Genomic DNA, 10,567 nt, shown 5'->3' with positions numbered 1-10,567 from the left:
GTGTTCTAAAAGCAAAATGTAAGAACAATCTGAGGAATCGGAGGAATGCAATTCGTGACGCACCGTGATTTTTACTGTAACTTTGGTTCCAGCCTCTTAAAATTCAGCAACAGACCATCACACATTTACAAGAAAACAATTATACGTGATATTTAGGTAACTTCATTATAATTAGATTATGACCATTTGATAGAGACCATGCATCAGAAGCTTATTTGCAAAGTGATTTACAAAACTTCAGCAAAAGCAATCTCCTTGTCAACACATGATTCAAATTTGTAAAAATATTTTTTGGTATTTATATAAAGCATATTCAGTGAAATGGCAACTTAACATCCTGGTGCCAGGCACAAATATAAACAAGCTTTTACCTTGGACTCCTTGCAACAACCAGCTTAGGGATAGGAAAAACACTCAAACGATCAATTTGCATATGGGGCAAAATGTATAAACCGTGATCCACATTCTGTGCAGAAAGGCATTTTCTTGTAAATACAGAATAGACATTTACCAAAGGTAGAAAGACAGAAGATAGAATAATATTAATATTTTATGGAACCAAGGCAGGGGTTGCAAGGATGCCAGTCTGGGCTGCTCTGATCTGAACATCCGGAGCCGCTACCAGAAAACATCTTTTGTGTATGTTATTTGCAATTACATTTGCAAATGTAGTTTTTATATCCATTTCCTTTTAGCAGACAGAATAGAGCAGAATAAAAAAAAAAACTGAGAAAAATGCATTTCTTGTTTTTATTTACCAACCTACACCCCCCAGTAAATGCACATCTGAGCTCAGGCTTGCCACACTGCCTCCCAGAAATGCCTTATACCCCCTGTATGCTTTATGCCACTCCGCCCTCCCCAGGTATACCCCTCTACCCCCCAGATATGCCTTATACCCCCCTATATGCCATAGCGCCCTCTGATATGCCTTATTTCCTCTATATGCCACTGTGCCTCCAGATATGCCTTATAACCCCCTAAATACCACTGTGCCCCACAGATATACCCCCGTACTGCAGATTCATTGGTGTCTAGTCGGGGCAGCAAGTGGACCTCAGTGCGACGCGCATAGACAAACTTCTGCTGGTGGCCGGCACTTTCACTGGAGCTTCTATGACTGAGCACCGGAGGGTCATGTGGCGCCGGTGCTCCATCTTAGAAGCCCCAGTGGAAGTCCCGGCAGTAGGGGAGGTTGTCTGCACGCATCGCGCAGACGGCCACCAGCTGCCAGAGAGGAGGATCAAGGTCCCTTGCAGCGCTCTATGGCAGCTGGTGAACGTTGCGCATTGCGCACAGACAACCTCCACCACCGCTGGCCAGTACACCTGCCGGGGCTTCTATGGTGGAGCACCAGTAGGTCATGTCACGCTGGTGCTCCATCATAGAAGCTACGGCGGTAGCAGAGGATGTCTGTTTGCATCACACAGACGCCCGTCGGCTGTCAGAAAGGAGGATCCGGGTCCCTTGCAGTGCTGCGGGGGATCTGGATCTTAGTGTTATTATTAAGACGAGGGGTATTTTTCAGAGCGTTTGCTCTGAAAAAACCCTCATCTCATATTCGATAAAATCGATTCAACTAATCGATAATGAAAAACATTGTGTAATGGTATGATGAGGCAGGACCCCAGATGGCGGAGGTAGCCAGGCCAAACAGGAACCAGAAAGTCAGAGAACCAACCGGGTCAGACAGGTAATCAGGATAAGCCGAATCAGAATCCAGAGACGAGGTCAACAAGCCGAATCAATACCAGACGAGCAGGAATCAGGAGCCGAATCAGGAGACAGGAACGAGGTCAACAAGCCAAGTCAAACCGGAGCAGTAGTCACAATCAATGCACAAGCAAATAGCAAAATACACCAACCAAGGGTGAACCAGAAGAGGAAGTCCAGGTTTAAATAGGGACAGGTGGAGGTGTGTCTAGCATTAAGGAGGTCACCTGAGGTTATAAGTACACGTTACGTATGGCGCTGTGCTACCTGTTTGCCGCGTGGTCGGCCACGCGGTGAAGACGCCGACCGGGTAGCGGTGGTACTAGCTGCCCGGGAAGCCGGTCGAGGAGGCAGCGTCGCGGGAGCGGCCACGGCGCGGGACCGGAGAGGCAGGTAAGTCCTTACAGTACCCCCCCCTCGAGAACCGCCCGAAGGGCGACCAGGACCCCTGCCAGGCCTCCCGGGGTATTTGGAATGGAAGAGACGAACCAGCCGAGGCGCGCGGACTTCAGAGGCGGGCACCCAAGATCTTTCTTCAGGTCCATAACCCTTCCAGTGAACCAGATATTGCAGAGCACCCCGGAAGATGCGGGAATCGAGGATGGAACGGATCTCGTAGTTCTCCGAGGAGGTGACCGAAACGGGACCAGGACTGGCCAGAGGACGAGTAAAACGGGAGAACAACACTGGCTTCAGGAGGGAGACATGAAACGTGCGAGGAATACGAAGGTTACGTGGCAGGTTCAGTTCATATGTGACAGGGTTAATACGGCGTAGGATGGAGTATGGTCCAATAAAGCACGGTGCTAGTTTTTGCGAAGGACAGCGAAGGCGTATGTGACGGGTAGAGAGCCACACCTTGTCTCCAGGCATATAGGAAGGGGCAGGTAACCTTTTACGGTCATAATACTTCTTTTGTGTCTGAGAAGCAGCTATGGACGCAGAGCGGACAGAGGACCAAAGCAGGTACCCCTACCTCTGGGGTGTCTGTAGGCAAAACAACCGGGTGGAAACCGTAGACACAATAAAAGGGAGTGTGTTGGGTGGAGCCTTGCACGGAGTTATTGAGGGCGAACTCCGCAAGTGGGAGGAGGTCAGCCCAGTCGTTCTGGTTGTCGTTAACAAAAGCTCGTAGATATTGTTCAAGGCGCTGATTAGAACGTTCCGCTGCCCCGTTGGTTTGGGGGTGATAAGCCGTGGAAAAGGACAGGGTGATACCTATGGCTTTACAGAAGGACCTCCAGAACCGGGAGATGAACTGGACTCCACGGTCAGATACGATATCCTGGGGAATTCCGTGGAGTCTAACAACTTCTCTCATGAAGATATCCGCGAGTTCTCTGGCCGAGGGAAGTTTAACTAGCGGAACAAAATGAACCATCCTGGAAAAGCGGTCCACGATGGTGAGTATGGTGGTGTAGCGGCGGGATAGAGGAAGTTCCACTATGAAGTCCATGGCAATATGGGTCCAGGGACGACAAGGCACCGGAAGGGGCCGTAGGTGACCAGCTGGAGGAGTCCTGGGGGTCTTGGTAGTGGCACATATGCGGCAGGATCTGAGGTAATCAGCCACGTCTTGTCTCCAGGAGGGCCACCAAAAACGGAGGCCTAGGGCCTGGCAGGTGCGTCGAAGACCAAGGTGGCCAGAAAACTTTGTGGAATGGTGTAACTGAAGTATCCTTTCACGGTACACAGGAGGCACAAACAGTTTGTCAGGTGGGGTATGGGCTGGAGCAGATGGTTGGCTGGCTTGAATGCGTTGTAGGAGGGGAGAAGCAACGGCTAGAGATACAGCGGAGATAATACGGTTAGCTGGGACGATGGGTTCCGGGTCTGGTTTCTCCTCTGTGGCTGTGCAGAACATACGGGATAAAGCGTCGGCCTTGGTATTTTTAGACCCCGGGCGATAGGAAATAACATAATTAAAACGGGATAAGAAGAGAGTCCATCGTGCTTGTCTGGGGGTTAAACGTTTGGCATCAGCAATATACTGGAGGTTCTTGTGGTCTGTGAGAATAGTAACAGGTATGCGGGAACCCTCTAGGAGATGACGCCACTCAGTAAGGGCGAGGATGACTGCCAGTAGTTCCCGGTTGCCGATGTCATAGTTCCTCTCCGCAGGAGAAAAGCGTTTGGAAAAGAACCCACAAGGATGTAGCGGCCCTTCGTATGTTTTCCGCTGAGATAGGACCGCTCCAGCGCCGATTTCTGAAGCGTCTACTTCTATAACGAAGGGTTGAGAGACATCAGGGTGAACGAGGACCGGAGCAGACACAAACAGATTCTTCAATTTCTGGAAGGCCTGAACAGCGGAGGCAGGCCAATTATGACAGTCAGACCCCTTTTTAGTGAGCGCAGTCATGGGAGCCACAACCTTAGAAAAGTCTCGGATAAATCGTCTATAATAGTTAGCAAAGCCGAGGAACCTCTGGAGGGCTTTCAGTCCTTGTGGTTGAGGCCATTGCAGAATGGCATGCAGCTTGTCTGGATCCATTTCGAACCCTGTATCGCTAATGACATAACCAAGGAAGGGTACGCGGGAAACTTCAAATACGCATTTCTCCAATTTAGCGTATAAACGGTTTTCACGAAGGCGTGCCAGGACCTTTTTAACGTGTATCCGATGTGAAATAGGGTCCGGCGAGTGGATAAGTATGTCATCAAGGTAGATGACAACGAATTGATGAAGATAGTCCCGGAAACAGTCATTAACGAATTCCTGAAATACTGCTGGGGCGTTACAGAGCCCAAATGGCATTACTGTATACTCGTAATGGCCAGAGCGGGTATTAAAAGCTGTCTTCCACTCATCGTTCTGACGGATACGAATGAGGTTGTAAGCACCACGTAAGTCCAATTTAGTGAACACCTTTGATCCCTTCAGGCGGTCGAACAACTCGGTAATGAGTGGCAAGGGGTATGTGTTTTTAATGGTGATTCGATTGAGGCCCCGATAATCTATGCACGGGCGTAGACCGCCATCTTTTTTAGACACAAAAAAGAAGCCTGCACCGGCGGGAGAAGCAGAGCGGCGGATAAAGCCCTTTTGGAGGTTTTCTTGGACATAGGCCTCCATGGCCTCAGTCTCTGCCGGGGATAACGGATACACTCTGCCCCTTGGGGGTACGGTGCCAGGAAGCAGGTCAATAGGGCAATCATAGGGACGGTGAGGAGGCAAGGAGTCGGCCTCTTTCTTATCAAACACGTCAGCATATTCCCGGTATTGCGGAGGCAGGGTGGTGGTATCTAAAGAGGCGATTTTCACTAAGCATGGTTGAGGGAACATGCAGGAGGAGCACCGCCAGGAAGTGATTTCACGGGTAGACCAATCGATGTCAGGGTTATGCAGCTGCAGCCAAGGGTAGCCCAACACTATGGGAGCAGCCGGAGAAGATATTACATGTAGAACCACAGTCTCTTTATGGAGAACCCCTATTTGGAGACGAAGCGGTGTAGTGTCATGGGTCACCGCTGCAGGTAGGAGAGGCCGCCCGTCGATTGCCTCCACAAAAACTGGAGAGGCTTTCTCCTGCAAGGGAATGTTGTGGAGCCTGCAGAAGTCGCGGTCGATAAAGTTTCCGGCGGCCCCAGAGTCAATAAGGGCTGGGGCTAGAATGGTTCTCTCCTGGACAGTGAGAGCAGCAGGCACAAACATACGCGATGTCCGGTCGTGGGGAAAAACAGCAGGAAGGCCTAGAGGAGACTCCCCAATCCTCCTTAGGCCCTGTAGTTTCCCGGCTTCACGGGGCAGGAGCGCACGTAATGACCTTGTTTGCCACAGTACATACAGAGGTCCTGTTGGCGCCGGAGGGTTCTCTCCTCCTCGGAGAGATGTGTGGAGCCGATCTGCATGGGCTCTTCAGGCGGAAGAGAAGCAGAGTCAGAAGCAGCGAGACGTGGCGCAAAACGCACTGGACCCCTTCTTTGGCGATCTCGCTGTACCTGGCGTTCCCGGAGGCGTAGATCAATGTGGCCAATGTAGGCGATGAGTTCTTCCAAGTCCGTGGGCAGGTCTCGGGCTGCTACTTCATCTTTCAGGCGGTCAGTCAGGCCATTAGTGAAGGCAGCAACCAAGGCGTCGTTGTTCCATGCCACTTCTGCAGCCAGGGTACGGAATTCAATGGCATAGTCCGATAAACTGCGTGTACCCTGACGCAATGAGAAGAGACTTGACGAGGCAATATGGCCGCGACCTGGCCTGTCAAACACTTGACGGAAAGTGGTTACAAAGTCATTATAATTGTTGACCACTGGAGAGTTGCGTTCCCAAAGAGGAGTTGCCCAGGCCAGAGCCCTGTCAGTGAGTAGGGCGATGACATACCCCACACGGGCTCTGTCGGAAGGAAACAAGTAGGGAGACATCTCGAAGTGAATGGAGCACTGATTGAGGAATCCACGACAGGTAGCAGGATCTCCTCCATATCTGGGAGGAGGAGGTAAACGGAGGGTATGAAGACCTGGGTCAGCAGGCGGTGGAACAGCAACAGGTGCAGCAGCGGGCACAGGAGGAGGACCACGTGCTGGATCAGTCCTCGCCAGGAGGGTTTGCAAAGCCTGAGCAAACTGGTCCATGCGATGATCCAGACTTTCAATACGGGCTTCACAGGTAGACATCTTCTGGCCAATCTCCGCGGGGTCCATGGTGACCCTTGGTACTGTAATGGTATGATGAGGCAGGACCCCAGATGGCGGAGGTAGCCAGGCCAAACAGGAACCAGAAAGTCAGAGAACCAACCGGGTCAGACAGGTAATCAGGATAAGCCGAATCAGAATCCAGAGACGAGGTCAACAAGCCGAATCAATACCAGACGAGCAGGAATCAGGAGCCGAATCAGGAGACAGGAACGAGGTCAACAAGCCAAGTCAAACCGGAGCAGTAGTCACAATCAATGCACAAGCAAATAGCAAAATACACCAACCAAGGGTGAACCAGAAGAGGAAGTCCAGGTTTAAATAGGGACAGGTGGAGGTGTGTCTAGCATTAAGGAGGTCACCTGAGGTTATAAGTACACGTTACGTATGTAACGTGTAATATTACTTTTTGGCCACACGGTGGCGCTGTGCTACCTGTTTGCCGCGTGGTCGGCCACGCGGTGAAGACGCCGACCGGGTAGCGGTGGTACTAGCTGCCCGGGAAGCCGGTCGAGGAGGCAGCGTCGCGGGAGCGGCCACGGCGCGGGACCGGAGAGGCAGGTAAGTCCTTACACATTGGCAACGATTTTCATCATCGATTATCGATTTTATTGATTAGTTGTTGCAGCCCTAATATATTTATATCTCGTTTTCCTCTTCATGTGCCACAAAGTTTCTAATAAGGGCTTGGGTGAAAACACTATAAAATGACATATTAGAATATCAAATATGTAAGCACATAAAACTATGAATAAAAGTTACGGATAATAATACAGACAAGATGAGTTAAGTAAAATCATTTTATATACACTGATGCATATTTACATTACATAATACTGGTCAGAAGAAAATGTTCAGGGCTACTAACAGGAAACATTGAATATTAAATTAAAAAGTGTTTAGCACATTAAACATGAAAGTAAAAGAGCAAGCATGGAGCAAAAAAAAAAAATAAAAACCATAAACCCACTTCAATAGAAAGGCTCTTGGACACACAGTATTTAGCAGAGTTCCTAATGGTCACTAGAGGTCAAACGATAAAGCGAAATTACGGCAAGTTATTGTGAGAATAAATAGCAGGAATGTACATCTTAATGATTTTATCTTGTTTCACAGATGCTGCCAACATGTACCAGTGTAATATTTATGGGAAGCATTGCCTATTCACAGATAGTATGAGCATATAATAGGTAATTAAAGCACCTTGTTCTGTAATACATGTATAGATTATACCCAACAGCAAAACGTGGGCAATGGAAATCATTAGATCTGCTCACTGGTTGACATCACAAAACATGTCCCGTAATTCTTTCACGGTTGCGCCGTTTCTGCTAACAATCATCTGGATTGAAGCAATTTTTTAAGTGCCCCTCCCGTACTGTATTGGCCGAACCGCCCTTAGCATTGGGCACGCCGTGTGACTGCACCAGTAAAGTTGTGGAAATCTACATTTTTCATACAGACCTATGTAAACTGGAGTCGCCTATATTTTTAACTGAAATTAAAACAAGCCTGCAAGGCAATCATGTGACGATATAACAGTGTAAATCAAAATAGAAAAAGGCTCCAGGCACTCAAGGGTTCTCAGGCAGGTTTATTGAAGGAGAAGGACAACAACGTTTCGACCTCACAATGAGGTCTTCATCAAGTTGAGTGCCTGGAGCCTTTTTCTATTTTGATTTACTGGGGAGCTGGCCCTTCCTGGCACAGCTAAGCACCTGAGTTCCTGTGGTGTGTGTGCAGATTCCTGATTCTGGTGACTTGATATAACATTATAAGACATGGACAAATCTTTAACCTTTGATGCATTCCCTCTGGTCTTTAAAACAAAATAAATCATGCTGGATAAGTTAACTACAACAGAGAATCTGGAATTGATGACCAAGGTAAAAGCATTTTTGTTAAAGAAAAAAGTAACGACTCGGAATTGCCTATTGGCATGGTGTAAATGTGGACTTTAGTTTTTCACATCTGAGGGGTGAGTAATCCATTAGTTTAGTTGCCCGTAGCTAGCGTCTAACATTTGACCTTTAGTTACCAGCAAAAAAAACATTCTATACAGTTTATTCATTCATTAACACTTAATAAATTAGGAGCACTAAGACCAAACAATTACATTTTATATAAAAGTGTCAAATATACAACCACCTTTACTGAATACTTTTAATTCCTGATCCTAAGCTAGCATTGATCATCCCGTTGGAATCTGCTGCACAACAGAAGGTCAGCGAATGAATGCTGATATGACATATCAAGATGGTGGGTACTGTGTGGATACGATGGAAACGGTGGCATCCCACACTTTACGCCTTTTCTGTTCTTAGTGATAGAGAGATGGTTTAGCTTTGATTAAATGATTCACACACCTTGAAAAAGAACAACTCACTTATTTAACTATGTATTATAAGTGGGCAGCTAAGTCCTTCTCAGAAGAGGAGCTCACTGGGCTGGCCATTTATAACGCCCAATGAAGAATATGAATTGAAAGTACATCTCTGCTACAAAGTCCATATTAGCAGGTTCAGAGAAGCAATACTAAATAGGATCTTTCTTGTATGACAACAGTACAATGCATTCCTGAAGTAGTCTACTTCAACAAAAATGTTAATGGTCATTTTTTTGCGTGAAGAGCAGTCGATTATGGCTCCCTTGGCCAGAGTTATGTAGCATTATAAATTAGAATATTAAAAGGTGCTGTAGCTTTTAGACAAGCCGAGGGTTACAAAAGGTACGGTTACCCTATTTCACCTGGAGAGCTGACTCTATATCACCAGCTACAGCTATTAGTTATCCATTCCTGTGATAAATGGTCCTGTTGGTTGGTCCATTGGGGAACAAACGGTGGGCAGCCTGTAACAAAGGGGTTTGCAGCTGGCGAACTACAACCCATGCCTAGCAAAATGTAGCCTGAGAATCATGGAAGCTGTAGTTTGATAGACATTGGAGATCTGTCAGCAACTACAGCTTACTTAACCATGAATGCTATCACGATCTACAAAGAGTTACCCCAGATTCACCAGTTTCCTGCTTCGTAGTGTTTTTGGACCCTCTTGCAAGAAAAAGGTGTGATATTAACCATACATTTAGTTCATAAATTCACATTTACTGATATAAGCTTCAAGTCTAGAGATAATTCATAGGCTGTGTAGTATTGTAGTGATCTTGGATATGTGAAGCAAAGCCACCAAGTTCAGTCCCTCTCTGTACAAAGCCACTTAATATTTCACGAATGGGCTGAGTAAACAATAGAACGATTAGCATGAACCTCGATAATAAATAATATTGAAAAATGTGCAATTTGTTACAAGGCGCAGTAGCATCTAAGTACCAGTTTACACGGAAGTACCCGTTTTCCCCAATTGTGGATGCTGGCTCAGGCCGCCACCTCGATGTGCGCACGCTTTCCTTTATTCCAATAAACAAAGCTGCCAACGAAAAAATAAAACCTGCAAATTATAGCGTATATTACAGACATAGTCTGAATCATTTCCATAATACATTTTTTGCAGGCATGCAGGAAAAAGAATAACTGAGAACAAGGAATATGTTCCCAAAAGGCTTCAAACGTTCTCAATTTAAATGCAGCATCCGGATTCAGACCCTGCATGCAGAGGAAGAACGATGTGACTGCATGCACTATACAAACTGCGATGTAGCGTAATAACATACACTGCGGGCCTGTGCTAGGACCAGCCAAGTCATGTGTTAATATGGAGATCTGGGGGCATTATAAGCACCGTGACATATGCTCTGCTTTAGTGTTTTGTACAAACAATCTGTAGTCACCATAGGGCCGCAAACGCCACTGAATAGGGCAATAGTGCCTTATACCTCCCATTAACCATGATGATGCAGGGATTCTGTATTTTCCCATATTTTAAGGTTTGAAAAATGAGTTGTACAGAAACTTACATTACATTGGCTAGATAAGGCATATAGTGTGTCCTCCAATAACATTTATGCAGTATGCCACTCTGCAGCCCTGATAATGAAAGGGTTAACCGTAATTTACCAACTGGGCCTTTCCCTTCCCAACTGTCTAACCATGGGGCAATACTTGAATGATACCAGACGCCATCACTCCAACTGTCCTATGTACCACCTTAGGGTAGATTCTAATCTAGTGCACGAGGGGGTAATAACCCACACGCATTATAACATTATAAAGCAGCATAATGCATTTGGTTCATTAACTTACTCATTGAAAGGAGCCATGACCGTT

This window comes from Spea bombifrons, chromosome 1 (genome assembly GCF_027358695.1).
Source record: "Spea bombifrons isolate aSpeBom1 chromosome 1, aSpeBom1.2.pri, whole genome shotgun sequence".
Classification (NCBI taxonomy): Eukaryota; Metazoa; Chordata; class Amphibia; order Anura; family Pelobatidae; genus Spea; species Spea bombifrons.
The sequence above is the reverse complement of the archived record's forward strand: the minus strand, read 5'-3'. Positions refer to the sequence as shown.